The sequence below is a fragment of the Bubalus bubalis genome, chromosome 21 (assembly GCF_019923935.1).
Source record: "Bubalus bubalis isolate 160015118507 breed Murrah chromosome 21, NDDB_SH_1, whole genome shotgun sequence".
In the NCBI taxonomy this organism is placed as follows: Eukaryota; Metazoa; Chordata; class Mammalia; order Artiodactyla; family Bovidae; genus Bubalus; species Bubalus bubalis.
Genome location: NC_059177.1, coordinates 55977879 through 56005336, shown reverse-complemented (window position 1 = coordinate 56005336; position 27458 = coordinate 55977879). Strand labels below are relative to the sequence as shown.

Here is a 27458-nt window from a genome sequence, read left to right as displayed (position 1 = left end):
GGCAGGAGGCGGGGGGCGGGCCCGGGCCGCGAGGCGCGCTTCCTGCCCGCGCCAGCCAGCCAGCCGCCCCCGGCCCCGGCGCCCCGGCCCGGCTCCGTCGCTCCGCGCAACTCGGGGGCGGGGCGGGGGCGGCTCCGCCGCGGACACGCCCTCGGGCCCCGCCCCCGCCGCGCCCCGCCCGGCCGCGCCCCGCCTCCCGGGCCCCCTCCCGGCCCCAGGCCCAGCTCCCGCACGCACCCCGGGTCCCCCCGCCCCTGGCGGCCCGGGCCTCGCCCCACCGGGCCCCGCTCGGCTGTCGGTGGGTCGGCTGCCCGGCGGCCTGCACGACCCTCTCGCGCGGCACCCGGAGCTGCCCCCGCCTCCGTCGCTGGTTGCTTGAGTTCCTTCTCCCTCTTGGCTGCCTTGGCCTGTCTGTCGTGCTTTATTTTTTCTTCCTCTTTTCTCCCATCTCTTTTTCTGTATCTGTCTTTCTCGCTGAATGTCTCTCGGCGTCTCCCTGTCTCTGCGTGGCCCGCCCCCCACCCCAACTCCATGCGTGCCGTCTCTCCTTTTCTCGGTCTCTGCTTCACCCACCCTCCCCTGTTCTGTCCTGGTGGCTCCCTCTGCGCCCGCCCCCTCGGGCCCTCTGTCTCCCTGGAGCCCTCTGCCCCGTCTCGTCCACCTCTGTCTACCCTCCTCATCCCCGTCCTCCTGGTCTCTCCCCATCTCACACTCCAGTCTTCTTCACAGGATATACTGTCCAGGCCTCAAACCCCAGAGCCTGGGCACCCGCAGGTCAGCTGGACAGGGGCACCACCCCCTCAGATTCCATGATCTCCAGCCCAGAAGGGGCCTTGACCAGTGGCAGGAGCCTGGACTCAAGGGTCAGCACACAGATCAGGGGAAAGTGCAGAGGTACTATTTCAGGACCGTGCAGAGCCCAGGGCACCCAGAGTGGGGCCTTGGTCCTGGTTGGGGGGGCGGGTGGTGTGATGGCCCCAGAAGGCCCACAGGGTGGAAGCTGCCCTTCCACCCACTTTATTCAGAACTCTAGGAGAATCTAAAATCCCCCCAGATTTAGGGGAAGATCAGCCACATGTGGGGCTTCCCTGGCGGTGCAATGGTAAAGAATCCGCCTGCCAGTGCAAGAGAGGCGGGCTTGATCCCTGGGCTGGGAAGAGGAGGAGGCCATGGCAACCCGCTCCAGTATTCTGGCCTGGAGAATTCCACGCACAGAGGAGCCTGGCGGGCTACGGTCCATGGGGTCACAGGGAGTTGGACATGACTGAAGCGAGTTAGCACGCTTGGTTGTGGGCACAGGCACAGGTAAGCCGGCCCTGGGCTTGCTTCTCCTTTCACGTGGGAGGAGCAGGTGGGCACCGGGGGCAGCAGTGGGCAGCGATGATGACAGGTCACGGGGCCTGCACGAGGCGCACGCGTGGCAGCTGACCACTGCCAGCGCCCAAGCAAGGCTTGTCCCCTGCCATACGCCATACCAAGCACATTCTGACTCACTCGGCCCTCGCAGCCGCCTCTGACGCTGCTCAGATTACTGTCCCACCTTACAGATTCAGAGCCTGAGGCCCCAGGGGTGCACGGACTGGCTCCAGACCCACAGCTCCTAAGGAGCAGAGCTATGATGTTTGAAAGCCCCGTCTGCAGGCTCCGAACCCCACCCAACTCTCCCCGGCCAGCTCCAGCCTCTCAGAACTGGGTGGGGGGAGCATAGCCTCCCTCACCTGTTCCCACCTGGCCAGGAAGGAAGGATGGGGGGGGCTGTTTCTCGGGGCCCCACGGGGCAGGCAGGAAAGGCCAGGCTGACAGCAGGCCCCCACTTCCCCAAACGCCCGGCTTCCTGCCGTCAGGATGTGCGCATCAGCCTGCCTCTTTCCAAGCCCTCCGATGGGTCTGACCGCCACCCTGACAGCCAGCCAGGAGCACTCCACGCAGGAAGCCAGAGGTTCTGCTTCGGGGCCCCATCCCCCGCCCCCGGGGCTCAAGGCCGCTCAGGAGACAGCCTGATAAGACCCCTGTCCCCCCTCTGGCCTTGGTGGGGAGCACTTAGCTGCGCCACCTGTGCAGCAGCCTGGGACGGGTGCAGGGGGCTGCCTCAGTGCATCTCGCCCCCGCTCCCCGGGGCCCCCCTCCGTCTAAATCCCGCCCCATCCCATCTTCTCTAGCCTTCCCCACCCGTCTCTGGTTCTGTCTGCCTTCTCACTCCTCCCGGTCTCTCCCATTCTTTGTATCTCCCCCCCAACCCTTCTACTCTGTCTTTGTGTGGGCATCTCTCTCTCTGTCTCTGCCCCTCTTAATCTCCCTCCCCCGATCTCCCAAGCCCTCTCTCTCTCCACCCCCCTCGCCCTCCTAGCTTCCTTCCTGTCTCCCAGCTCATCTTGCCACATCCTGCAGCTCCCCCCACCGAGCCTTGAGGAGAATGCTCTCTGTGGTCGCAACTTCAGTCTGGCGCATGGTGGATGGTTCTGGGCACTCTGGACACCAAACTACCTGCCAAGCCAAGGGCTGGGTTTCCAGAGATGCCGGGGAGCTGGGGCTACGCAGGCCAGGTGAGCCGTGGAAGCCATGGCCAGGGTCCAAGCGTCTTCATGGAAGCTGGAGGTGGTAGTGCTGTGTGGCCTAGGGCAAGGCCCTTACCCTCTCTGAGCCCGTGTCCTTGTCTGTAAAATGAGGAGAGCCATAAGAGCCTTCCAGCCCCTGGGTGGCTGTGGATGTGAAGCCAGCCCAGTGCTGGGCACATGGCAGGCCCTGGGTAACTGTGTGCTTCTTCCCTTATATCAGGGCCCTGTGGCAGCTCGCAGACCCACTTTCCAACAAGAGCAAACTACTGTACCCAGCACTGCCCCGCACAACCTCATGCCATCCTCACAGCCAGCAGAAAACGCAGGGGTCATCAAACCCATTTCACAGATGGAGAAATGGAGGGGGCATGAGCGAGGTGAGGATTTGAACCCAGCTCTAACCAGATCACATGTTTTTCCCCCTCTGCCCATTCATTACCCTCAGGCCACGACAGATCGCGGTGGCGGCCACACTGGACCCCCGGCTGGGCAGAGAGGTGCTGATAACTGTGGGCTGAGGGAGGGAGGAAAGGAAGGAAGGAAGGAAGGGAAGAGCCCGTATCTCCCCTGGTCATGCTAAGAGGCGGAGGGGTAAGGGGTATCCTCTGAGAAGGGATTTTAGAGGGGACACGGGGGAGATGGATGGTCCCCAGGCAGGGGGGTTAGGTAGTACCCACCATCAACCCACGCTGAGTTAACTAACCCGGATTAACCTACCCTGGAGTGGCTGCCAGCTACCCCAGGTCGCACTGTGATCAGTGTGATCAGGCCCTTCTCTGTGTCTGCTCAAGAGGAAGTTTCTGCTTGGGGCCCATGTATCTTTAATACCTCTCTAATATTTGTCACTGTCCATTTTTAATAGAGATGAGGTCTCAAGCTCAGCATTCTAGAATTTTGCTTATAGCTCCTTGTTTTCTTTATAATATTGGCACTTATTTTATGGCTTGGGCAAGTGAGGCTGGCTTTCCAAGTATAATACCGATGTCAAGCTTGCTTGATAAATGCATTTATGGAAGTCTTTAAAACGTGGGTTGATTTAAAGACAAATGGCAGCCCACTCCAGTACTCTTGCCTGGAGAATCCCATGGACGGAGGAGCCCGGTAGGCTGCAGTCCATGGGGTCGCTAACAGTCGGACACGACTGAGTGACTTCACTTTCACTTTTCACTTTCATGCATTGGAGAAGGAAATGGCAACCCACTCCAGTGTTCTTGCCTGGAGAATCCCAGGGACGGGGGAGCCTGGTGACTGAAGCGACTTAGCAGTAGCAGCAGCAGCAGGGTCACAATCCAGGTGGTATGAAGAGTCTAACATTTGGGAAACACTGATAGAAACCAGTGTGCTTGGAGACAAGGACACAGTGCCCAGATGGGGTAGGTCCTTGCCTGGGGTCCACCCAGGGGTCCAGCGGCCAGGCTGGCCCAGAGAAGAGGGAGCCCGGGCCTTTCCCTGTCGCCTGGGCTGGGATGGGGGGCGGGGGGTTCCCCATCCTGACACGTCTGTCCTCTGCTCTCTGGCCGCCCAGGGCAGAGTGCAAGGAGGAGGAGGAGGAGGAGGAGGAAATGTTTTCCTTCTTCAATTGGAAAAAATAACAGTGGGGCCAGGGCTGACAGGGAGGAAAGGGCCCCTGCCCTCCAGTCCCGTGGGCTGGCCTCCTCGGCCAGCACTTCCCCTGCAGGAAGTGATCCCCACACGCCCCCTGCTCCGCGCACCGCCGTGGTGACAGGGACAGAGTCCTCCGGGACAGCTCGGCACCCCAGCCCGGGCCCCCTGACAGTGCCAGGGCCCCTCTGCAGCTCCTCCTCGAGGCTCTGCCCATCTCACCTTGTTCACCCGGGAACAAGCCTGATGGCCAGGTTTTCTCAGCCCCATTTTACAGACGGGAACACTGAGGGTCAGGGAGGTGCCACCCTTTGCCTACAGCGGCACGGCTGGGCGGCCTCTGAACCCCACTCTAGGCCACTGTGACCCTCTATGTCCTGCCCTGGCATTGGGGAGGCCTGAGTTCCAGGCCCAGCTGTGTCTGCCCCAGCCGCCTGGGTGAGCTTGGTGGCAACTGCCTCTCTTTGAGCCTCAGTTTCCTCATCTGGCAAAGGGGAGGGTAAGCAGGCTCCCAAGGCTGCGGCGAGAATGGAAAAACCGACACGTCAAAGGCCCGGCAGGTCAAGAAGCAGGGCGTCCAGTGACTTTCCAGCTCTGGATCGCAGGGGTCCTCCCCCCCAGCCCCTCAAATGGGATCATCTGTACCCCACTCAGGAGAGGCCCCCAGACCCAGATGGCGACGTCACCCTCATATCAGCCGCCACTGAGACATGCTGTCGAAGCCACGGCTGTTACCCACCTGGATGCAAAAGGTCGCCTCCGTTACTAACCTTCCGCCCGGCTCTCCCTCCCCTCTTCTCATCAACCTGAATGCCAGGTTCAGAGACACCTAGGGGCCTGCCTGAGGTCACACAGCAAAGAGTCGGCCTGAAGTGGCCCCTGCCCCCTCCCCCCTCTAGGCAGCCCTGCCCCTCCACGCTGGGTCTCCCATCACTGTCTCTGCGTCCTATAGGAGTGGACATGGGTGGGGCCGGGTGACCCTCGAGTGGCAGCGTGGGCGGGGCCACAGGACCCATGACTGTCCTGGGTTTCAACTACAGACCCCTGGTGCTGCTGGGGAGGTTCGGTGGGTGTCTGCCCACGACCAGCTCTGGGGAAGACCAGGGGGTGGACCTTTTTCAGGGTTCTGGAGCATTCCATCCCCCAGGATGGATGCCCTGGAGGGGGTGGCAGGGTGGGGAGGGGGCAGGTAGACTTCTAGGTCGGGTGTCAGGGCTCCCAAGGGGTGCCCACCCTCGCCTGTGACAAGCCCCCTGCCCGCTTCTCTCTGTCTTTGTCTCCCCGAGAGGCTGGAGGAAATGGCTCTCCTTCCTGCGTGTGAGAGACGCCCTCTCCCGGCTCTGGGCACAGCCCTGCCCTCTGGGGTGGGGACCCGGAGCCCCCATGCACCCACCCCGGGCTCCGGGCCTGCCAAGCCCCCGCGTGGGCCTTTGTGCTCTGTGAGTCGGATAATGGGCAGCATTCTCAGACGTCCAGTCATGGGTCTGGGCCCGGGAAAGGACCCCGGCAGCTCCACACTGAGGCCTCTGTCCGGCAGCGGCAGGGGGTTGGGGGCAGGGCCGCCCCCGGGGACCCCACCCACATTCTCGGGCTGTTGCCCGCTCCAGGGGGCCAGCTGCCTGGGGCAGGCGATCCCTGAACAGAGGGGAGGTGCCCCACAGATGGAGCCCCGAGGAGGCAGGGGAAGCCCAGAGCTGAGCAGGACGCTGCTGTTCACTGAACAGTCATGGGGGCTGAGCACCTACTGTGCACCAGACATGTCCCAGTCAATCCTCAGGGAAGCCATCGAAGGGCGCTGCTAGTGATCCCATTTGATGGATGAGTAAACTGAGGCTCAGCGAGGCAAGGCAGTGGTCCTGGATTTGAACCCAAGCCTGTCTGGCCATCCTCATTCCAGCGGATTTTGAGTGAGCACCTACTGTATGCCCCAGGACCCAGCTGTGACGATGCCTTGAAGATACACAGAGGAGCGTTCAGGCAGCCAGGCCCCTGGGAGCAACCAAGGCAGGCTTCCCAGGGGAAGGGGCACCCGAGCCCTGGGGTTTACAGAGCCCTTATAGGATGACTCAGGATTGAACGTGAACTTCATCCTTCACACCGCATGGACTGTCAGGCCCATTTACGGGGCAGGAGAAAAGGGAAGTGACTTGCTCAGGGCCAGCCCGCTACTCAGGTTGGAGCAGGAACTCCTAGGTCTGGCGTCCCCTCTTCTCCACGAGGGAAGCCCAGTCAAAGCTGTGCCACAGGCATCCTGTGGTCCTGGGTTCAGATCTGTCTGCTTCCCATGTGTGTGACCCAGGGTGAGTCCCTTTGGCTCTCCAGGCCTCAGTCTCCACACCAGTGTTTAGTTCAGTCTCTCAGTTGTGTCCGACTCTGCAACCCCATGAACCACAGCACACCAGGCCTCCCTGTCCATCACCAACTCCTGGAGTTTACCCAAACTCATGTCCATAGAGTCAGTGATGCCATCCAACCATCTCATCCTCTGTTGTCCCCTTCTCCTCCCTCTTTCAACCTTTCCCAACATCAGGGTCTTTCCAAATGAGTCAGCTCTTTTCACCAGGTGGCCCAAGTATTGGAGTTTCAGCTTCAACATCAGTCCTTCCAGTGAACATTCAGTGAAATGGTTCTCAAAGTCCCAGCCTTTCTAGGCCATGTGGATCAAAATGAGATATTCCCTAGAGCATGTGGAGCTGCCAGCCACTTGACCTGTGGTAAAGAATCACTCATATCGATCATTCAAGTCATGGATGGTGAGGAGACATTGCTGCTCCCCCGATCCCTCCAGCTCTGGCTTCTGGCCGCCCTGTCCCACCCCGCCTGGACGGAGCTCAGAGCTGGCTTGGGTGTCAGGTGCCCACAGAGGCAGCTCTTCCCCCTGCCGCCACTTCCTCCCCCTGCAGCCAGGGCCTCATCTCAAGACCCTTTTGTCATCTCCAGACTACATGCTCCTCTGAGCCTCATTTTCTCTTCTGTAAAATGGGATGATGCATCTGCTTCCCGACAGAGTTGGCCCATGGCGTTTGGTCTCTGCTCGGGACAGAGCTGGGTCTTTCCTCAGTGGCTCCTTGGAGTCTGCTTAGCAGGTGTGCCTGGACCTGGCCTGCAACTGAACCGATTCTGAGACCCCTTCCACTCCAGCGGGGCACACACGAGAACCAGAAAGTCCTCCTGGCTCTAGGACAGGGCAGAGATGCTCTCATTGGCATGCATGTGTGGGCGAGGCTGGCGTGGATGAGCAGGGCCCAGTCTCACCGGCCCTGTGGCCTGCACAAGTCTCTAAAGAGAACCCAGTGTTCGGAGAAGACGCGCGTCTTCTTTTCTCGGTCATCTTGCAGGCGTCTCTCCACACCCAGCCCAGATGTCGCTTCCTTCCGAAAGTCTTTCCTCTTGAGCTCCCAGGCCTCCCTCAAAGTCTAGTCTACATGGCTGTCTTTCTGAGAGGACTACCTTGAGTCCTTCCTTCCAGAGGACTTTCTGGAGCAGTATCAGAAGCTCCTCTCATCAGATTGCTCACCTCACAGTAGGAGAGCATCTGTCTTCCCCAGCGGACTGGGTGGTCTTCCTGGGTGGACACGTGATCACTGCCTATAAACGTTAGGATGGATGGACCGCTGTGTCCCCACCCCAGGACATCAACCGAGCAGATGGGATGGTCACGCTGGCCGCTGGAGACCCCTTCCTGGGCGACGCCAGACACACTCTGCCAAAGCTGCCTCCACGACCCCCGCTTTGTCCACGTGGCCACACTGCCTGCCCCCTTCACAAGACCAGGCCATCCTGCCCTGTGCCTGGAAGACCCACTGGCCCTCAAGGTGACCCCTCAGCCTGATTCCTGGTGTGGTTCTGAGGGTCCTGCGCCTCCTGGGTGGAATGAAACACCAGAACAGAGTTCTCCCTTCCTTCCTTCCAGCACCACTGACCAAGCACCTACTCTGCCAAGCCCTGGGGATATTATGGGGACCCTGCAGGCATGGTCTCTGTCTCATGGGGGAGATGGTCTTTAATCAAATAGTGCAAATAATCACATAACTGCGAAGAGCCACAGCTTTGACAAAGGGCAATACCACGGGGTTCCAGGAGGATTTCTCGTGGGGTGGGGGCACCTGAGCCCGTCTTGGGGTGAGCAAGGGCCTCCCTGGGGCAGTGACCCTTGAGCTGAGATCTTCAGGACGCTCACAGGAGAGCTTTCCCAGCACGAGGACCAGGGCAGTGGCTGGAGTGGGCAATGCGCGGCCCCTGGAGGCGCAGAGAAGGTGAGCTGGGGGCTCCGCTGGAGGGGTGTGGGGTGGGATGGGTTCTCCAGGCTCTGGAGGGCTAGGCAAGGCCAGGGAGAGCCCCCTGACTGCACAGCAAGTGCAGGAAGCCAAAGATGGCTTTCGGGTTCTTAGGAAGAGGGACTCCTGAGGACTAGGGGACGACGATGTGGTCTGTGGTGAGAAGAGGCAGAGTCCAGGCAGGGAGTTCCTAGGTTGGGGGCTTCACCAGCCTGGGGCTGCCTCTTCCAGAAGCTGAGAGCAACAGGCTGGTGGGAGATGCAGAGTTCAACTGGAGACATTAAGTCAGAGGGGCCTCTCTGGTCACTGGGGGCAGACTCTGCCCTGTCTGAAACTCGCAGAGGTGGGACGGCACCACGCTGCCCTTGGCTCTGAAGAGGCCTTCTCATGGACAGCTGCCCAGGGTGGGCGGGGCTGCAGCCCATCAGTTCACCTGCCAGGAGAGAAACATTGGGGGCCCACGGGGCACACTCTGGTAATGACTGTCCCCCCAGCTCCGCCCCAGCCTGCAGGAGCCCATCTCGGGTTGGCTCCCAGTGTGTATGCATTGTGTGTACGCATTGGGGGGGACACTAAGAGGGGAAAACATGGGCACGGTTGTGGGGAGATGTGTGTGTGTGTCTGTGTGCACGTTGGGGTCATGTGTACAAGGGTGGGAATCCGGAAACACGTGGGGGATGAGTGTGCAAGCTAAGCTCTGCATGGGTAACAGGCTGATGTGAGGGGATGGACACAAGAGCCCACGCTGTGCACTTCTTGCTGGGACTCCGGTCTCCGGAGTGTCCACTGGCCCTGGGCTTGCTGCCCCCAGGACTGCTAGAGGATTTCCTCCTCAAACTGCCAGATTTTTATCATCAACCGTCAAAAGCTCAATTTCTGCTTTGGAGGGTTCAGTCTGGTCCTGGGTGGTTCAGCCTGTGACCTTGAGTGGTCCAGCCTCTGGCCTTGGAAGTTAAGTTAGTATTAGTCACTCAGTCGTGTCTGACTCTTTGCGGGCCCATGGACTGTCACCCACCAGGCTCCTCTGTCCGTGGGATTCTCCAGGCAAGAATACTGGAGTGGATTGCCATTTCCTTCTCCAGGGGATCTTCCCGACCCAGGAATTGAACCCGGGTCCTCCGCATTGCAGGCAGATTCGTTACCACTGAGCCACCAGGGAAGCCTAAGGCCTTGGAAAGTCCAGCCTAAGGGCTTCCTAAGGCCTTGGAAGGTCCAGCCCTTAACCACAGGCAGGCCAGCCCGTGAGCATTACTCAGCCTGGCCAGAGTCCGCTGAGTTGAGGAACTTGGAACTGGTCCCTTGGGGACTTTTGGGTGACGCCATCTGTCATCTTACTTAAGCGCAGTCTCCACTGACCACAGCCAGGAGGCTCAGGATGAGCCAGCGTCCTCACCAGTACTTCCCCGCATCCTTCCCCGACTCCAGGCCAGAGTCTGAGTCCCCAGGGCCCGGGAGCCCCCCACCCCCAGGTCCTGGTATGCATGTTACGTTTCACCTCGACCCTGAAACTTCCCTCCTCACCCTGGCCCCCTGGCTGAGCCTCCAAGGGTGCCTCTAAGAGTCGGTGCTGGCCTCTCCCCTTCCAGGCAGCCTTCCCTGATCTCCCAGGCTGGGTGAGTCCTCCCACTCTGTGCTCCCACGGCCCCCCACGTGGCCACCACCACAGCGCCCACACCAAGCGACAATGTGTCTGTTGCTCTGGCTCCCTCACCAACCGGGGGGTGTCTCAGGAGCTGGATCTTGTCGGGGGCATACCTGGGTCCCCCACAGGGACTCAGAGCAGGCTCACGAGAGGGAAGAACCAGTGAGTGAATGGATGGGCAAGGAGATGAACTAAAGTCCTCTCGCCACTTTCTTGGCTGGTACCCACTCCTCACAGCTCCAGGGCCCTAGTGTCTGGCTGATGCTCCCCACCCCGCCACACCGTGCTCTCACCCACCTGCCAGGGAAGGCCGACACCCATCCCCCCAGCCTGGGGAGGGTTTGTGAGTCTAAAAATACAGATTTTCCTATGAGGACGTGACTTGGCTGGGTTGATCATGCTGGCGTCAACTCATTCCCCCAGCTTAGGGCCACAGGCAGGGGCTGGACACTCTGGGTGCCCCAGGTGGTGTGGGGAGGCTTTGGGAACCGAGGGACCAGGTTTACAACCTGCCTGACCACTCCCCAGCTGCAGGACCTTGGACAGAGCCCTTCTCTCCCAGCCTCTGTTTCCCCTTCTGCAAAATGAGGGTGAGGCTGCGCCTCTCAGCTTCACTGGAGCCTCATCACCTTTTTCACAGCCCCGGGCGCACGGCAGAAGACCTACCGGGCCCAAGGCGGAAAATAAAACAGCTACAGTTTACTGAGGCTGCCCAGGAACTGCACGTGGATGATCACATTTATTCCTCTCAATAGCGGGCCATGAAGGAGGGCCTTCTATTATACCCATTCTGCAGATGGGAAGCAAGGCAGAGTGGAGTTGAGTGACTTGTCCACAGTCACGGACTGAATGCGTCACCCCACCTGGACCCAGCCCAGGCCTCCACTGCGTCGCACGTGGCACTGAAGACAGAACCTGGGAGGTGCCCAGACACCCCGTCCTTTCCTCCCATTTGTCCAGAGGGCATCCCCTCCTCCCCTCCCATCAGTCTGAGGTGACATCATCCGTCCAAGCCCCACCCCCTCCTGCCTCTCCTGGAATCACTTCTCCATGAAGCAGCCTCAGGGAGACTGTCCAATTGCAAACCTCTTCACATTGTTTTCCTACAGCTTGAAACCCTGCAAAAGCTCTTGGGGGTAAAGCCCCATCTGTTTTCCTTCATCCATGACCCCTGAGGACTCCACCGTGGGCAGAGGCCCCCAGGTGCTCCCTGCACAGTGCTCACAGCACCCTAGTTGCCAGGTTATTTGGTGAGTGTCTTTAGACACCCAAGGGCAGGTCCACATGTTTGTTCACTGCCGCTGCCCCAGGGCTAGACCCCCAGTGGGTGCTCCTACAACCCTAAGGCAGCAAGGAATGGTCCCTGGGCTGGCCTGGTGTCCATCTGAACACAGACTTAGTGGGGTGCCCAGGCCTGGCGAGGGGTGGGCTGCAGGGACTTTGAGTAGCTGCTGGGGAGGGAGCCCCCAGCACTGGCCCAGCATCCAGAGGAAGCTATTTCTAGCTCCGGGAAACAGGAAGTGAGTCATGGCCGGATGCTCAGCACCTCGAGCGCAATTGATGAGCGCCTGGACGGAAAGGTCGGCCGTACCTCGGGAAGCAGGAAGGAGGCCTGGAGGAAGGGGATAAGAGGGGAGACCCTCTCCCCAGTGAAACAGGCCGCCCTGTGGGGCCCCAGAGGAAGCCAGTGAGCTCCACACGGATGGAGCCACCAGCCCATTGCCCCTCCGCACCTGGGGTTGGTCAGCGGGGCAGGACAGGCCACCTGCCCGAACCTTCCAACCCAACTGACACCCATCGGGGGCCCGTCCCAGGGGGACCGATACTCATCTCATCTGCTCCCCTAAGGAGCATGGGCAGTCCCTCGCCCTGTTTCACAGAAGGCCAAAGACAGGCAGGGGCTTGCCAAGGCCAAGTCCACAGAGAGGACAGCAGGGGACTCGAACCCTGCCCAGTGTGACCAGGTAGAGCGCTCACAGAGGACAGGAGGCTACCACCACGAACATCTGGGCAGGTGTCTGAGGCCCCCTGGCTGGGCTCTAGACCCCATTCAGTCTCTATCTGAAAATAGTAAAGCCAAACAAGTAAACCCACCACCGCCCCAGGCCCCAACTTCCCTGTCTTCACTCAAGAGGCTTGGCTGGTCAGGCCAGAGTCAAAGTCTGGGGTCTGAGGCTGGGACGGTCCCCCCTGAGCTGAGACTCCCTGGGCAAGCGACCAGGGAAACCCCCTTCCTCCTGGCATCACAGCCTGGGGCCCCAGTATGGTTTTGGTCGGGTGGGGGGGGCACCACCCTGTGAACCTCCATCCGGGACAAGGGATGATGCCAGCGGGCTGCCGTCAATCCTGTAAGAGGTGGTGGTGGGGGGGTGGTCCACAGGAGAACTTTCACTTCCTCAACTGGACCCATGTCATCCCATCCCTGCCTCTTCGTTCTCACTTCCCCCTCCATTCCACAGCAGGGGTGGGCATTCCCCCGCCCCTACAGGAATCGAGGGCTATGACATCCCGAGCTGCACTCTGGGACCTGGGCTTGGACGCGCCATGCAGCTAATGATGGGCACCCTGAGGGCCCGCCACCGAGGGTGTGCGCCGTGGGTTACAGGGTTGGGGAGAGGCAGAATCAAGCAGGGTGAACCCTTGATGTTTTCCTGGGTGCCTGCATGCATGCCAAGTCGCTTCAGTCATGTCCAACTCTTTGCGACCCCATGGACTCTAGCCCACCAGGCTCCTCTATCCATGGGATTGTCCAGGCAAGAATACTGGGGTGCCATGCCCTTCTCCAGGGGGATCTTCCAAACCCAGGGATCGAACCCGGGTCTTTTACATTTCCTGCACTGGCAGGCAAGAACTTCACCACTAGCGCCCCCTGTACCGGAGTGCTTTGCTGGGTGGGAGAGGAGAATTTGAAGTTTTTCTTTCCAGTCTCAATTTTCTAAGTTTCGTCAGAGAAACTTGTGTATTATTTGTGTTAAAGGCAACAGAAGACAAAAGCCACGGGTTGGGAGGATGTGGTATGGTGGGTATTTGTTGAGAATCAGAGGCCAAAAGCGCAGCTGCACCTACAAAGAGAGGGAGGGTGGGGCCCGGAGCCTGGGGACGCGGCACTCCGAGGGGAGACCACCTTGGCCCAGCCCAGGCCCTGTCGCCACCCCACAGCCCCGAGGGAGAGACTCAACTCCACCGTGGCGGGGTACCAGACGCTCAGAACAGCTGGCCACCTGTCGGGGGTCACCCACCCGAGAAGGGCTTACAGCGCCGCCCACCCCAGACCCTCCTCTCAGACACAACTTCCAGGGCTGGACTCACCTGGCTGGTCCGCAGGTCCCCTCTGAAAGGTAGCACTGGTGGAACCCCAGCTCTGAAGCTCCCCAACAAGTCACCACCCTGCTCGGTGCCTCAGTTTCTCCCGGGTACCCGGGGCAGAGCCAGCAAACGCTGCGCACGCACACGTGGGTCCGGACGCACCGCCTCTACTATTTGACGGACGTGGAGAAACCCAGCACCACGTGCATGCGTAAGGTATCCTCCGAAGGGGGGCCAGTATCTGCGCGTGACAGCCAGAGGTCCCCCCGCCCCCCATTTTATTATCCAGCCCTGTTCCTCTGTTCTTACTGAACCTCAAAGCCTCCGGACCTCAAGGCTTGATGGGAGGCAGGGGCCGTGCTCCTCTGGACCCACACGTGCCCACCCAGCGCTGACCCCACGTGATAGAGGAGGGATGGAGAGGTTGAGTGAGGAGCCTCAGAAAAGGCTCGTAACTGCTATTATCAGCGTTATTTACCGCAGGTTTGCGTTTGCAGGACCCTCCGCCCCTGGCGGAGGATGCCGGGAGAAGGAGAGGTGGGCTTGCGGGGGAACCAGACGCATTACTTGGTAGCTGAGTGGATCCATGTGAGTTACAGGTCTGGGGCTCCGCTTTCCCCTCCATGCCCCGGACCCTCCCAGCCAAGAGACCAGACCGCCTGGGCACCAAGCCCAGCTGCCCGCCTCGCTAAGCTGGTTAAAGCACCTGCAGTGTGCCTCCTGGGCCGGGCGCTGGGGCCGTTCAAGTTGGTTTCGCCGGGTAGGGCTGTCATCCCCATTTTACAGAGGAGGAAGCTGAGACTCAGGGAGAACTCACTGCCGAGATTGGCAGCCAGGGTCGTCGGAGTTCAGCCCTTGTGCACTCCATTCATACCCACTTCTGTACCTGTACCCACCCCACCGCCCCTCCGCGACCCCGCCCGACTCGCCCTTTGCCTTCTCCACCGCAGATCAAGGGGCCTGAGTGGACAGTGAGGACCACAGTGTAGGGACCGGGTCCCCCTTCCCATGCTGTACGCGGCTGCTGTCCCCTGAGTGCTGAGCAGAGGAGAGAGCTGTAAACCAACAGGCCCAGCCCGCAGTGGAAGATGAAATGCCGATGAATGGGAGCAGGAAGGTGCTGACTCCAGTTTGTTTAGCCTGGGTGGGGGAGGTCAGGGAGGGCTTCCTGGAGGAGGCACCGGGGCTACCAACAGGGGCAGGGGCTGAGGTGGGGGGGGGGCACAGCCAGTGCAAAGACCCAGGGGGCAAGAAGGAGCCCTTCCTTCCTCCCCCGCCACCCTGCTCTCTCCTTCCTGACCGCCGCCCCCCGCCCACGCCCATCCTCTCCAGCCGGCTCCTCCAAAGACCGGAAGTTGAGGTGGGAATCCAACCCCGCAGATGAGGAGAAACTGCTCCAAAGGAAAAAAAAAAAAAGAAAAAACACCAAAACCCTTACACACATTAATTCCATTGTTTCCACTCCGAGCTCCTGCCTGAAAAACAAAAATAAAATCAAAATCAAACCCCAGCTGGGAGGCTTTCTCTGGCAAAGCCTTCAAGTTAGGGGGTTGAGTGAAGGAGGCACCACCCCCGTCCCCTGCAAACAGAGACCCCGTGCCCCTTGGACCTGCGCCTCCGCCAGCCCCTCAGTGGGGTGAGCACCGTGGGGGCCGGTTGCCTTCCCTGGCCCGTTCACTCAGACCCCTTCACACCTATAAAACTGAGGGGCTGGGCACACAGCGGATCCAGATTGGAATCTGGATCTTTGTGACCCCCAGAACGCACTAGCTTGCCCCCAGACCACGGGGCACTGGGAGCAGGTAAGGAGGAGTAAGTGTTGGCAGGGGTTGCCTCCTGCACATCCGGCTGGCTCTGCTCATATGTCCAGCGACGGGGAGCTCGCTACTCACAATCAGCCATCTTCGCCTATTTGCGTTGTCAAGAGTTGTCTGTCCACTCCTGCCGCACCCCGGGCCTGGCTCCTAATCTCTGATAGCGACACACCGGGAGGGTCTGTGGGGACCAGGACTGAAACGGCAGCCTGGTGGGACACTTTTCGGAAATGGGAACAAGAAGTGGGAGGCCACAGGAGGAGAGTTAAGTCTGGCCCCTCCTGCCACTGTGGTCCCTTGGGGGAGTCCCCTGGAGCCTCCCTCCATCCCAGGCCTTTCACGGCCCCGTGGGCAGTGTCCCCGTCTTGTGCCAGGCCCAGAGGGCACGTCTTGTCTCCCTAGGGGCCTCTGAGGTGGGCGTGATTAGGCCCATTCTACGGATGGGGGTCAATGAAGCGCCAAGGCCGGCCAGGCCAGACCCCATGCGGGGGCCCTGGCGGCCCCCTTCCCACTTCCCTCCAGGGCTGACCTCGGCGGCCCCTGGCCGGGCTTTTCCCAGAGCTGAGGCCGGAAGCGCAGGTCCCGAGTGTTTGTTCAGGCTGGGCCGGGGCTCCGGGCAGGCGAGGAGGAAACGGCCGCAAGATGTTTGTCCAAGTGGTGGTGGTGGGGGGGGTGTCAGGATCCACAGCCAGGAGTTGGGAAGGAAGTGCCAGAGGAGAAGTCAGCCGGAGTCAGCAGGCCTGGGGCCTCGCCTGCCTCTCCTGGGGGGGCAGGGCTGCACACAGTAGGCACCTGCTGGATAAGGAAGCCAGGGCCCCACACCCCCCTCTCCTGCACCCCGCCAGCTCTGTCCTTTGGGAAAACCTCCTGGCCCCGCACCTCGGAACAAAGAGTCTGGCTGCTGCGCCCCGCCCACCATGCCACCCAGGTCCAGCCACCAGCTTCCAGCCTGGACTGGGCAGTAGCCGCCTCACTGGTCTCAGCCCTGCCCCCCCCCCACTCTTCTCCCCTCCTCCTCCCCCCCACCCAGTCTATTCCCCTCCTGCCTCGGCGCCAGAGGGATCCTTATTAATATGCAAATCAGATCTTGTCTCTTCTTGCTCAACACTCAGCCAGGCCCCCACCTCCCCAAGAGCAAAAGCCATCTGTCAGGGGCTAAATTGTGTCCCCAGATTCACATCCTCAAGTCCCAACCCCCAGCACCTCGGAATGTGACTGGATTTGGAGACAGGGCCTTTCAAGGGGGTGATTAAGTTGAGGTCATATGGGTGGGCCCCAGGCCAACGGGACCAGTGTCCTTATAAGAAGAGATTAGGACACAGACAAGTCTCCGCACAGACCGTGTGTGGCCAGAGTGATAAGGGGGCCATCTGCAGGCCAAGGAGAGAGACGTCAGGGGAAAGCAAACCCGCTGACGCCTTGACCTTGACTTCTGGCCTCCAGTGAGCCCGGTAGGGCTCTTTGTGACCCCATGGGCTGTAGCCCGCCAGGCTCCTCTGCCCATGGGCTTTCCCAGGCAAGGATACTGGAGTGGGTAAGCCATTCCCTTTTCCACGGGATCCTCCTGACCCAGGGGTCCAGTCCAGGTCTCCCACATTGCAGGCAGATGGTTTACTGTGTGAGCCATCAGGGAAACCCTCTGGCCTCCAGAACTGCAGAAAAAGAAATTTCTGTTGTCATGCGGCAGTACTCTGTCTCTGCCACAGAAGCCAACCAAGGTGCCTTCTCCCCTGGTGCCCTGGCCGGTCCTGGCCCCTCCCGCTGTCCCTGTGCTCTCTCTTCAGTCCACCTGGCATGCTCTAATCCCCCGGCCTTGGCCCTTGCTGTTCCCTCTGCCTCTTAAGCCCTTTCCGCGGGGCTGCTGCCTTTTCATCACTCAAATGTCTGCTCCCATGGCCCCCTTCACAGGGGCGCTCTCGGCTCATCGGGGCTGTCAACCACCTCTCCTGAGGGACTGGCACCTCCACCAGGGCAGCGGGTGGTGCTCCGTGCCAGAGTGGCCCGCATACAGCACACGTGCAACGAAGACCTGCTGAACGCTGGGAGGCAGGCCCCTCCTAGCCCCACCTCCCCATCTTCCAAAACTCAGAGCTCAAGGGGCTTGGGAAGCAGGACCCGGCCTCCAGGAGCCGCCCATGTTCAGGAGGTGGCCCTGCAGCACGGCCTGCCTGCCTGCCATGCATGGGCTTGCTGCCTGCCTCCCACATCCTGGGCTTCTAGACAGCACCTGTGTTCATTCCCCTCTTTCCTCATTTGTTTTTCAATGACTCTTCCGGAGGCTCTGCTGTAGGTCGAACGCGGTCCCCCCTACTCAAATTCATCTGTTAAGTCCTAATCCACAATGTGATTGCTTTAGGAGGGGGAATCTTTTGCAGGGTGAGTAGTGGTGAAGGTGGAGCCCTCATGAATAAGGATAGTTGTCATTCTTCAGTCGCTCAGACTCTTTGGGGCCCCATGGACTGTAGTACCCCCAGGCTCCTCTGTCCATGGGATTTCCCAGGCAAGAATACTGGGCTAGGTGGCCATTTCCTTCTCCAGGGTATAACCCTGTAAACAGTCACGTTTGACATCTGTCCATTTCCCTCTAGCTAAATTACATCTTGATAGGAAAAAAAAAAAAGCAAAACCTTTTTTTTTAAAAGCCACCACTCCCCTTGTCGGCCACTTGCGGGACGGGGCCGGGGGGTACTCATCTCCTAGGGCGCCGCAGTCGTGGGGGCCACGGGCGGCTCCGCGCGCGGGTGCTGCCTAGTCCCTCCCGGGCCCGGGACGTGTGGCCCCGAGCCGCGCCGGCCTCCCCGGTGCCCCCTCCCTCCCGCCGGGGCTGGGAAAGGCCGGAAGCGGCGCCGGGTGGGCGAGGGCCATTGTCCGCACGTCCGCTCCGGCCCCGCCCCGCATTGTCCCGGGGGTGGGACCCTCCGCGGGCCCGGGGCTGGGGGTCCCCCGGGTCGCGCAGTGGCGCCTCCCCTTGCCCGTGCCGCTCCCTCCTCGTTTGCGGGAGGGAGGCCAGAGCCAGGGACCGAGCCCCGCGTGCCCCGCCGCGCCGTCCCCAGAGGTCACTCGGCCACCAGCTCCCCCTTCCCCTTGGGGCTTTGAGCCCCTCCGAAATCACAGACGCCGCTGGCGGGTGGGTGGGTGGGGTGGGAGGAGACATTCTCTCGCTGAGGGTCACGTGGCTGCAAAGCTGGGGAATCGGGGAGACGGGGCAAACCTCGGCTGTCCTTGCCAGCGCCCCCGCTTTGAACGAGGGAAACCAGAGAGGGTCTCGTCTGCAGGGGGTCCCCATTCCAGTGAGGGGCGGGGGCAGAGGGGGTGCAGAGCATCGTTTAGACGACAAGTAAGTGACTGCACCGTTGCACAAGCTGGGAGACCGGTGAGGGAAGAAGACTCAGCGAGAGGGGTGGTCGCCGGAGGCTCTGGGCAGGTGACATCCTGGCAGAAAGCACGGGAGGAAGAGGCAGCCTCGAGGGGCGGGGTGGGGCGCAGTCGGTGCAGAGGAGCCGTGTGGACCGAGACCCCGGTCCGAGGCCGGCTGGGGGAGGCGCCTGGTGGGAAGGAGTGAAGTCAGAGAGCCGACTCGTGGGAGCCCAGACTTCAGGGGCTGCATCTGAGTCAAACTCGATGAAGAGACAGGCCGGCAGTTTGCTGAGAATAGAGAAGTCAGGAAGGCTTCGTTTCCAGCTATGCTCGACGACGACATGCCCTCTCCCGGCCTCGCTTTCCCTGGTTGCAAGTAAGCATCCGGGTTGGAAGACGCTCTGAAACTGACTCCTCTCCAACCAACATTACCGCAACCTCACCTTGGTTGCACAAAAAAGGCGCCTGCAGTGGTTCACAGATGGCGGATGGACCTAGGAATGGAAAATCAAACCTGTCCAGCCAGGGATGCCCTGGGCGGGAATCTCTGATCCGCCGGGAGCCGCTGCGGGAGGCCGGAGTTTAAATGTCTCCGCCAGGGAGGGTGCGCTCCCCTCAGTAGCCGCCAGGCGGCGACAGAGACCGGGCTTTCAGCGCCAGAGTCTTTCTGAATCGTTTTCAAAGTTACAGAAAAATTCTGAGACTAGTAACAGAGAGCTCAAGGACTTTCTTAACTAAGATTCATCAAGTGTTAGCATTCGGACCCCCCTCTACGTATATTCAAGTCCCCCCGCCCCCACCTCCAAGCACGGGGAGAGTAAATTGCAGACGTGCTGCCCCTTGAACCCTAAATCCTTCAGTTTGTGTTTCCCAAGAACAAGGACATCCTACTACACAACCGCAGTACAGCTTTCAAGATCAGGCGATGTAATGGTGATGCAAGACTATTATGTACTCTGCAAAATATTACTCAAATATTGCCAGTTGTCCCAACGAGGCCTTTTATAGCATTCCCGTACCCCATCCCCATTCCAAATCCTGGATCACATTTAGTTGTTCATTTTTATGTTAAATGAAATGTATTCACTAAGCCTTCTCAGGCTGAAGTACTTGGAAAAGATGCATGTGAAGAGTTCCAGCCTCACCCTCCTTAACCACATGGCCCCGGGGCAGGTCCCACTCAGGTCTTCTCTACTGAAAGGTAGCAGATTCTGGGCAGGGTGTGTGGGAGAGGCAGGGCCAGCCAGAGAATGCACTTACAGCCTGAGATGGAGTCTTTTTCATTCTTCCTGGCCTGAACCATTTCTCCAGGTCCTTTGGCCAAGGGCTGCTCCCCAGCCATTCACCAGGGGTTTCAAATGACTCCTTGAGGAAATGGCTTCTTGCTTTGGGAAACAAAGGCAAATGCCCCCAGCTGGCAAGGCCGGGGGAAGTCCTGCGCTGGGTCTGGAGAGGGAGCAGGGCTGTAAGGGCTGCCAGTACTGGGAGATAAATCCTTTGGCCAGTCCAGTGGCTTCCATTTCTTGCTTGCAACAAATGGCAGGAGGGCCCACTCCTTTTGTCAACTAACAGAGAGTAATCATAATGTCTTTAACTTTTATTACAAAAAATGGAATCATGCACAAATAATAATACCAAGCACCAGGTGGCAACAAAAAATAACTCTTTCTGATGGATTACTATTGATTTCTGGTGTAAAACGCAAACGGAGGTAACATGGTTAATGTTACTCCAGGACTCCTTCCTTTCTTTTCTGTTCCTTATTAATGTGACAAGATTTCTGAGTGCTTATAGCCGTAAAAATAAGAATGAAGAAGAGATGGAGCTGTAGAGATAAGTAATACTTCTCCACTAGTACACAAGACGGGGGAAATCCAGTTAAACCATTAAAAATGGAATGTGAAATAATACTTTGTGTAATCAGTATCTATCAAAACTTATATTTATAGTTTTGATCAATCATGTACTAGTATTTGTAATCATACCTTTGCAGAATAACAGTTCGCACTTAGTGACTTAGGAGCACAGAAAATTTTTAAAAATTTAAAACCGGTTTATATCCATAGTTGTCACAGAGAAGATGGTGTGATCAGTAAGCGACTTTCAGGCATGAGAATATACTGTTGAAGACTTCCCTGGGGGTCCAGTGGTTAAGACTCTGCACTCCCAATGCAAGGGGCCTGGGTTCAATCCCTGGTCAGGGAACCAGATCCCACATGCCACAGCTAAGACCCAGCAAAGTCAAATATATATATATATTTTTAAAGTGTATTGTTGTTGTTTAGTTGCTAAGTGGTGTCTGACTCTTCGACCCCATGGACCGTAGCCCACTAGGCTCCTCTGTCCATGGGATTCTCCAGGCAAGAGTACTGGAGTGGGTTGCCATTTCCTTCTCCAGGGGATCTTCCTGACCCAGGGATCAAACCTGCGTCTCCTGCGTTGGCAGGTGGATTCTTTACCACTGAGCCACCAGGGAAGCCCACAAGAATAAGTTACGTTGGGCTAAAACCTTTTGAGAGGAGCGGAACTGAAGACAAGTTTCAGAGAAACTGAGGCGAAACCTCATTAATACAGAGGAGCTCGTTTGTGTGCTGTCTACACGAGTGCCGGTGGGGCCACTACGCTCTTCAGCTTCACGGGATGTGTAACGTGGAGTGATCAAACAGTTCAAGCTTACAGTGTCCATATTTAACATACCCCGAAAAGTACACCCTGTGTACCCACTTTGGCTTCGACATTGTCGATGTCAATTTTTGAACACGTAAGAGGGTGCGGTGTTTCTGAATTCTTTCGCGGGGGCCGCCAGCTAAGCAGTTTGCAGTTCTCCGATGGGTGGGTCCAGGCAGCTGGCTCTGAAGTGTCAGGCCAGGCTCCCTGCAGACGCAGGCTCTTCTGGGTACTTGTTCCATGTCCGGGAGATGTCTACCTCAACCGCTAACTGTTTCACACCTGAGCACAGTGAGAGTCCGAGGTCTCGGAGCAGAGGAACCAGCCCCTCCCAGGTTTGCTCACAGCCCCAGCAGGGCTGACAGTCATGTAACTGCTCAACCACCACTCATGGTGTGATCCCGGAGCCCTGCTCAGCTGCCGCTGGGCCCCAGACAGGGAGAAGGGACTGAAGACAGCTTCCTGGTCTGTCTGGGGGCTGTGGGGAGAAGGGCTGGTCAAGGAAGAGTTCTGAGAAGCGGGGCTCTCTGAAGCAAGAAGAGAAACGCCAGAGCAGATGGATGGAGGACACGGCTGTGGGAACAGCACGTGTGAAGGCATGGAGGCAACAGCGAGCGCTTTGTCAGGCGAGGCGAAGAGCGTCCAGGATGCCAGCAGGGCTGCTGGACTTTTCACTGAGTATCTAATGCCTCCTGGCTGCTGATCTGGGTATCTGACAAGGTGACTCACGACACCCTCCTGGGCTTCCCTGGTGGCTCAGACAGTAAAAAGAGAAAAAAATCTGCCTGCGATGCAGGGGACAAGAGTTAGATCCCTGGGCCGGGAAGATGCCGTGGAGAAGGGAATGGCAACCTGCTCCAGTGTTCTTGCCTGGATAATCCCATGGACAGAGGAGCCTGGCAGGCTACAGTCCACGGGGTTGCAGAGAATCAGACATGGCTGAGCACACGCGCAGTCCTTTGGGCAAGACCCCGACCTCTCTGACCTCATCAGCAGAATACTGTTCACACGACACTGCGCCATATGAAATGGCCATGTTTATAGCTCAAAAACACAGCTGGGTGTTGGAACTTCCACACAGTTCCTCCTTAGATTGGGCCCCCAAAGGGTGCCTAGTTGAGAGGAGCATAGGTATGTCCTACACAGTGAACCCCGGCGAGGACCGCGTGGCCGGCTGCAGAGCTGGGCCGGGGCCCGGGGTGCTGGGCTATGACCCGCCTCACCTCTTTGCCTGTGTGGACTCTCTCCCTGCTGACAGCTCTCAGACGTCACACTCACCTGCTTCCACAGCCCAGGAACTGGAACTGACCCTCCTGGTCCCTCGCTCGATTCTGACGATGCGGCCACTCCCATGCAGACAGCACTGCTGAAGCGCAGGGTGCTGTGGTCCCGGAAGGGAGGGCACTGGCGGACAGTCTCTTACAAGTCCACCGTCACGTGCATCTCCTGGCTGCGGGCAACAAAACCCAACTCAAACAAGCTTCAGCAAGAAAGGGAATTCACTGGGTCATGAGAGCTTCCCCAGTGGCACTAGTGGTAAGGAACCCGCCTGCCAAGCAGGAGATGCAAGAGACACGGGTTAGGTCCCCAGGTTGGGAAGATCCCCTGGAGAAGGGCATGGCTACCCACTCCAGTATTCTTGCCTGGATAATCCCACGGACAGAGGAGCCTGGTGGGCTACAGTCCCTGGGGTCGCAGAGAGTTGGACACGACTGAAGCGCGTGAGCACGCAGGCACTGGCTCCTGAACCGGGAGCTTCTAGAACTGAAACTGGCTTCAAGCATGGCTGCATCCAGGAGTCAAACTGGTTTGACAGGAACCTGTTTTGTCCTTGTCTGGGCCTTGCCTCCCTCCCTCTTGACCTCGGGCTGTGTTCCTGGAGGCCCTGGGCACACAGGGCCCCTGTCAATAACAAACAGAAGAGTTCCTCTTTCCCCACTCAGCCAGCAAGAGCCTCCCGACCCACGCAGATTGCCCTGCCTGGAATTACTGGTCCATCTCCTGAGCCAGGATCATGGGATTACTTCGCCTGAATGGCAGTGAGAACGAATGGAGGAAGGTGTTTCCTGACCCAGGGCTCGGTTACTGGAGGAAGCCATGCGGCATGGCAAAAACCACGCGTAAAGCAAAGACGCCATTCGGTGAGGGGGCTGCTGTAACGGAGGGGCTGGCAAAGCTGGCGTCCCCTGAGTGTGCGTGGGGAACTCAGGGCAGGCTCCACAGGGAACAGGCTGCTCACATCCCCAGAAGGTCACACACAGAATTGCCATGTGAGCCGGCAAGGTCTCTCGTAGGCGTACACCCCGAGAGAACTGAAAACAGGGACTTAAACCAGTGCGTGCGGACCTGCGCCCATGGCCGCAGGGTGTCTATATAACATATAGCACTTGGACGGTGGAAACGGTCCCAACAGCCATCAGGCAGCGAAGCACGCCTGCCTCTATGACAGAATCTGCTTCAGCCGCGGGAAGGAGTGGAGTGCGGAGCCACGCCACAGCATGGATGAACGCTGAAAACGCGCTGAGGGAAAGGAGCTGCCAGCCAGAAAGGTCCCGTTTTGGATGACTGCATTTGTAGAGAACACCCAGAACGGGGAAACTCGCAGGGACACAGCCCAGGGCGGTGGCCGCAGCATGTGGAAGGGGGGCGTGGGGGACACCCGCGCGTCGGGTGCGGCGTGGGGGCACCCGCGCGTCGGGTGCGGCGTTTCCTTCTGGGGCGAGGACACTGCTGTCACGCCAGGCAGAGGCGGCGACGGCCCCAGCGCCCGCCAAACGCCACCGAGCTGTTCTCTGTAACCTGGTTCCTTTTAGTGGCGGGAGCCACGTGCGGCCGCGAAGGCGGCAGGAAGCGCAAGAAGCAGTTGAAGAAGCAAGGAGGAGATGGAGGAGGAAGATGAGGCGTTTAGGCACAGGCAGGAGGAAGAGGGGAAGGAGCTGAAAGCGAAGGCCTCCGGGGAAAGCGCCCCCCCCAACCCGGTGGAGTTGAGAAACCTGGCCAAAAGGGAAGCTGGGCCTTGTGCCTGAGGCGACGATGACCCTTAGTTCCATTCCTGTGTAAACGCCTGGATTCGCTGCCACAGTATCCGCTGCCACCTATAGCTAGAAGGAAGTGCTGTCATGGAACCTATTCTACATTTAAGAATAACCTTAAAAAAAAGTCACACACTGGTTCATCTTTAGCTCTTCTCAGCCGTTTCTACCTCAGCTATGAGATGCATGTAAACCCAGTCCAGAATCCTGCCAAAGTGTGCTCTTAAGTCTGTGTTCTATCCTGATCTCTGTACCACCTGAAATTAAACCAACTCATTTGAAATGAGGGGGAAAAAAAAGGTTCATTTTATGTCATGTGAATTTCACCATAGTTAAAAAAAAATTTTTTTTTTTTTGACCAGGAAAAAACCCCAAAAGAACAAATAATATATGCTACCTGGTTATTTCCTCCCTAAGGATCCAGTTTGAAGAGAGATGGGAGGGGAAGGCAGGTATGTGGATGAGGCAAGACTGATCACAAGTTGGTGACTGATGACTGAGGTTTAGGACACTATTCACTGACGGTCCCTGTTGGAAAAACTCCTAAATAAAGAGTTAAATACAAGAGTAGGTGCTGTCAGGCAGACAAACAGGGCTGGGGGAGGTCACTGCAAGAAGGAGAAGATGAGCAAAGAGGCCAAGGCGTGAAGGGAGCGTCGGGGGACACCGTTTGTAGGAAGCCAGGCTTCCTTCTCTCTCTCTCCTTCCTCTCTCTTTTAAATAAAATCTTGGTGTTAAGCACCAAGAGTCTCAAAGCTGCTTGATCAGCAGTCACAAAGCACAAGCACCTACCGTACTTACTGGTGGTGGGGACCCAATAAGTCCTGGTCATTGAGAACCCAGTTAAACTTGTGAAAGTCACTCACTTGTGTCTGACACTCTGTGACCCCATGGACTGCAGCCTGCAAGGAGCCTCTGTCCATGGGATTCTCCAGGCAAGAATACTGGAGTGGGCTGCCATTCCCTTTTCCAGGGGGATCTTCCCAACCCAGGGGTTGAACTTGTATCTCGTACATCGGCAGGCAGATTTATCACTGAGCCACCCAGGAAGCCCATTAAAAAAAAGTGGAAACAACCTGAATATCCACCAGCCAATGGATGGATAGAAACGTGTATCTACACAATGCAATATTATTCAGCAGCAAAAAGGAACGAGGCACTGAAACACGTGGCCACACAGATGATCCTTGACAACGTCCTATGTGCAAAAAGCCAGGCACCAAGGACCACGTACTGTGTGATTCCATTTATGTAAGATGTCCGGAAGAGGCAAGGCTATAGACAGAAAGTAGATTAGTGTTCTTCGGGTTGGGAGAATAGCGGGGTGACAGTTTATGGGTGGGTTTTCTAGGGGATGAAAATGGTCTGGGATTAGTGGTGCTGGATGGACCACTGAGCAGAACACTTTAAACGAGTAAACTGCATGTTACCTCAATAAAGCTTCTGTTTTCCAAAAAGATTAAGTACAGTAGTCTGGGCTATTTTAGGGCAGGGGCAAATAGCATAACACTCCAATTACCCAACTCAGCTTCTCTGGGCTGCAACCTGGTCATGATAATTAAATGAATTTCAGCAGGAAGTGTTTCATTTATGTTCTGGAAGATACCTACTGAAAATGTAAGAGGGGGGGAAAAATGCTTCCGGTACATGAAGCAGTGAGATTCAGGGTCTCTGAGTCCAAATCCTGCCTTTGCCATTTACTAGTGAAGTGACTGGCCCAGAGAATAAAACCTAAACACCTATCTGAGTTTGCTTTCATCTGCAACATGGCAATTACACAGCATCTCCTCTTCAGAGCAACTGTTAAGAATTAGAAATAAAACAAGTGCCACTGTGCCTGGCACAGACTAGGGATTCTATGTGTAGCAATTTAAAAAGTCTACCTTTTTTTAACTTGGGAGAAATTTACATTTATTTTTACTTTCCCACATCACCTATCATGGATTATGAGAGGCTTCTGTATCTCCATCAGGAAAACGCAGCACCACTGAGTGACTACTGTACCTACTGGAGAACTCAATCTTCTGTCACAGCGTTAAGAGTGCCTGGATTTGGTCCCACTGGCCCTCTTTGAAATGACCTAAAATTCCACTTTTCAAAGAGGACTCACCTTGTGCCAGGCGCCGAACCAGGCACTGAGGACATGGCCACCGACACAGCACCATCCTTACCTGTGGTTAAGAAGTCACCAGTAGGGACTTTCCTGGTGGTCCAGTGGTTAAGACTCTGCCTTCCAATGCAGGGGACGCCGGTTTGATCCCTGGTCAGGGAAGTAAGATCCCACGTGCCTCAGGGGCAACTAAGCCCCTGCACCACAGCTAGAGAGAAGCTCACCACAGCCAACGATCCCATGCAGCCAAATACGTAATAAATAAATATATAAAAAGAAGTCCCCGTTAGAGTCTGTCGTTAGCCCCTTGGCCCAGTGTACCTGCGTCCATCTGCTAGTTTCTGTTCTCTATGGACGGGATGCTCTCTCTTGCTGTTTCCATGGTCACAGTATTGTTGACACATACTGATCCCCCCCTCCCCCAAGCCAACTTACGATCTAGAGCTGGCAACAGAGAGCCCAAATTCTGGCTACTGGTTCTTTCGTCAGATAAGAATGAGAGATGGGACATAATCTGAAGGGATCCAGATGAGTGAGAGAGGTCCATGTCCTCAAAAAGTCCTCAGTCTATTAATAATTCCATGAAGAATCAAGACTGTTTGTGGAGCTGGGTGAGGTACTGTGCAATTATTTAATCTCATCCTTACAACCTCTAAGGTATAGTGGTTATTATAATGGATTTTCTTCGTGGTTTGTTGTACCCTTTTAACTGTCTCAATAGTTACTGAGTCTTCTAAAAGAATATTCCTTTGGACATTTTTAAGCATTCTTTAATGCAGAGGCCTAAATAAGCCGTTAAGGACTCCTGATGTAGAAGATCCCTTTAAGGGTTCTCAGGCCAGAAGTGACTTCCATTTACGTATATGAACTGAACTCTGAGCTTCCTATGCTCTCACCATACCCTCACCTCGCAGATCAAAGAAAAACTTGAGCTTCTTCCATTACAGGATCAAAAAGGCAAATGACCAAATACCTTGGACAGCGCTTCTCAGTCAGCCAAATGCCATGAGAAAGAGGCTACTGGTTTATTGCGAAAGGGCTACAGCTGCCTTTAAACACAGGGTGGGTCGCTACACCCCAACAGCTTCCTGCAGCC

The 27458-nt window shown here is 57.6% G+C and overlaps 1 long non-coding RNA gene across 4 annotated transcripts; it reads right to left on the bottom strand.

Annotated features, from left to right (window-relative positions):
* Positions 1–6654: 6654 nt before the first annotated feature.
* LOC102407025 lies at positions 6655–25218 on the bottom strand. Of its 4 annotated transcripts, none has more exons than XR_006547299.2 (4): positions 22499–25218; positions 15275–15971; positions 13386–14857; positions 6655–8867 (listed from the first exon to the last, which is right to left on the bottom strand). It is a non-coding gene; the product is annotated as an uncharacterized LOC102407025 (long non-coding RNA). The 4 variants fall into 4 exon arrangements; XR_006547298.2 differs by lacking the exon at positions 6655–8867 and adding an exon at positions 12565–13138; XR_006547297.2 differs by lacking the exon at positions 6655–8867 and having other exon boundaries at positions 12565–14857; positions 15275–15416; positions 15726–15971.
* Between the last annotated feature and the right edge of the window lie 2240 nt (positions 25219–27458).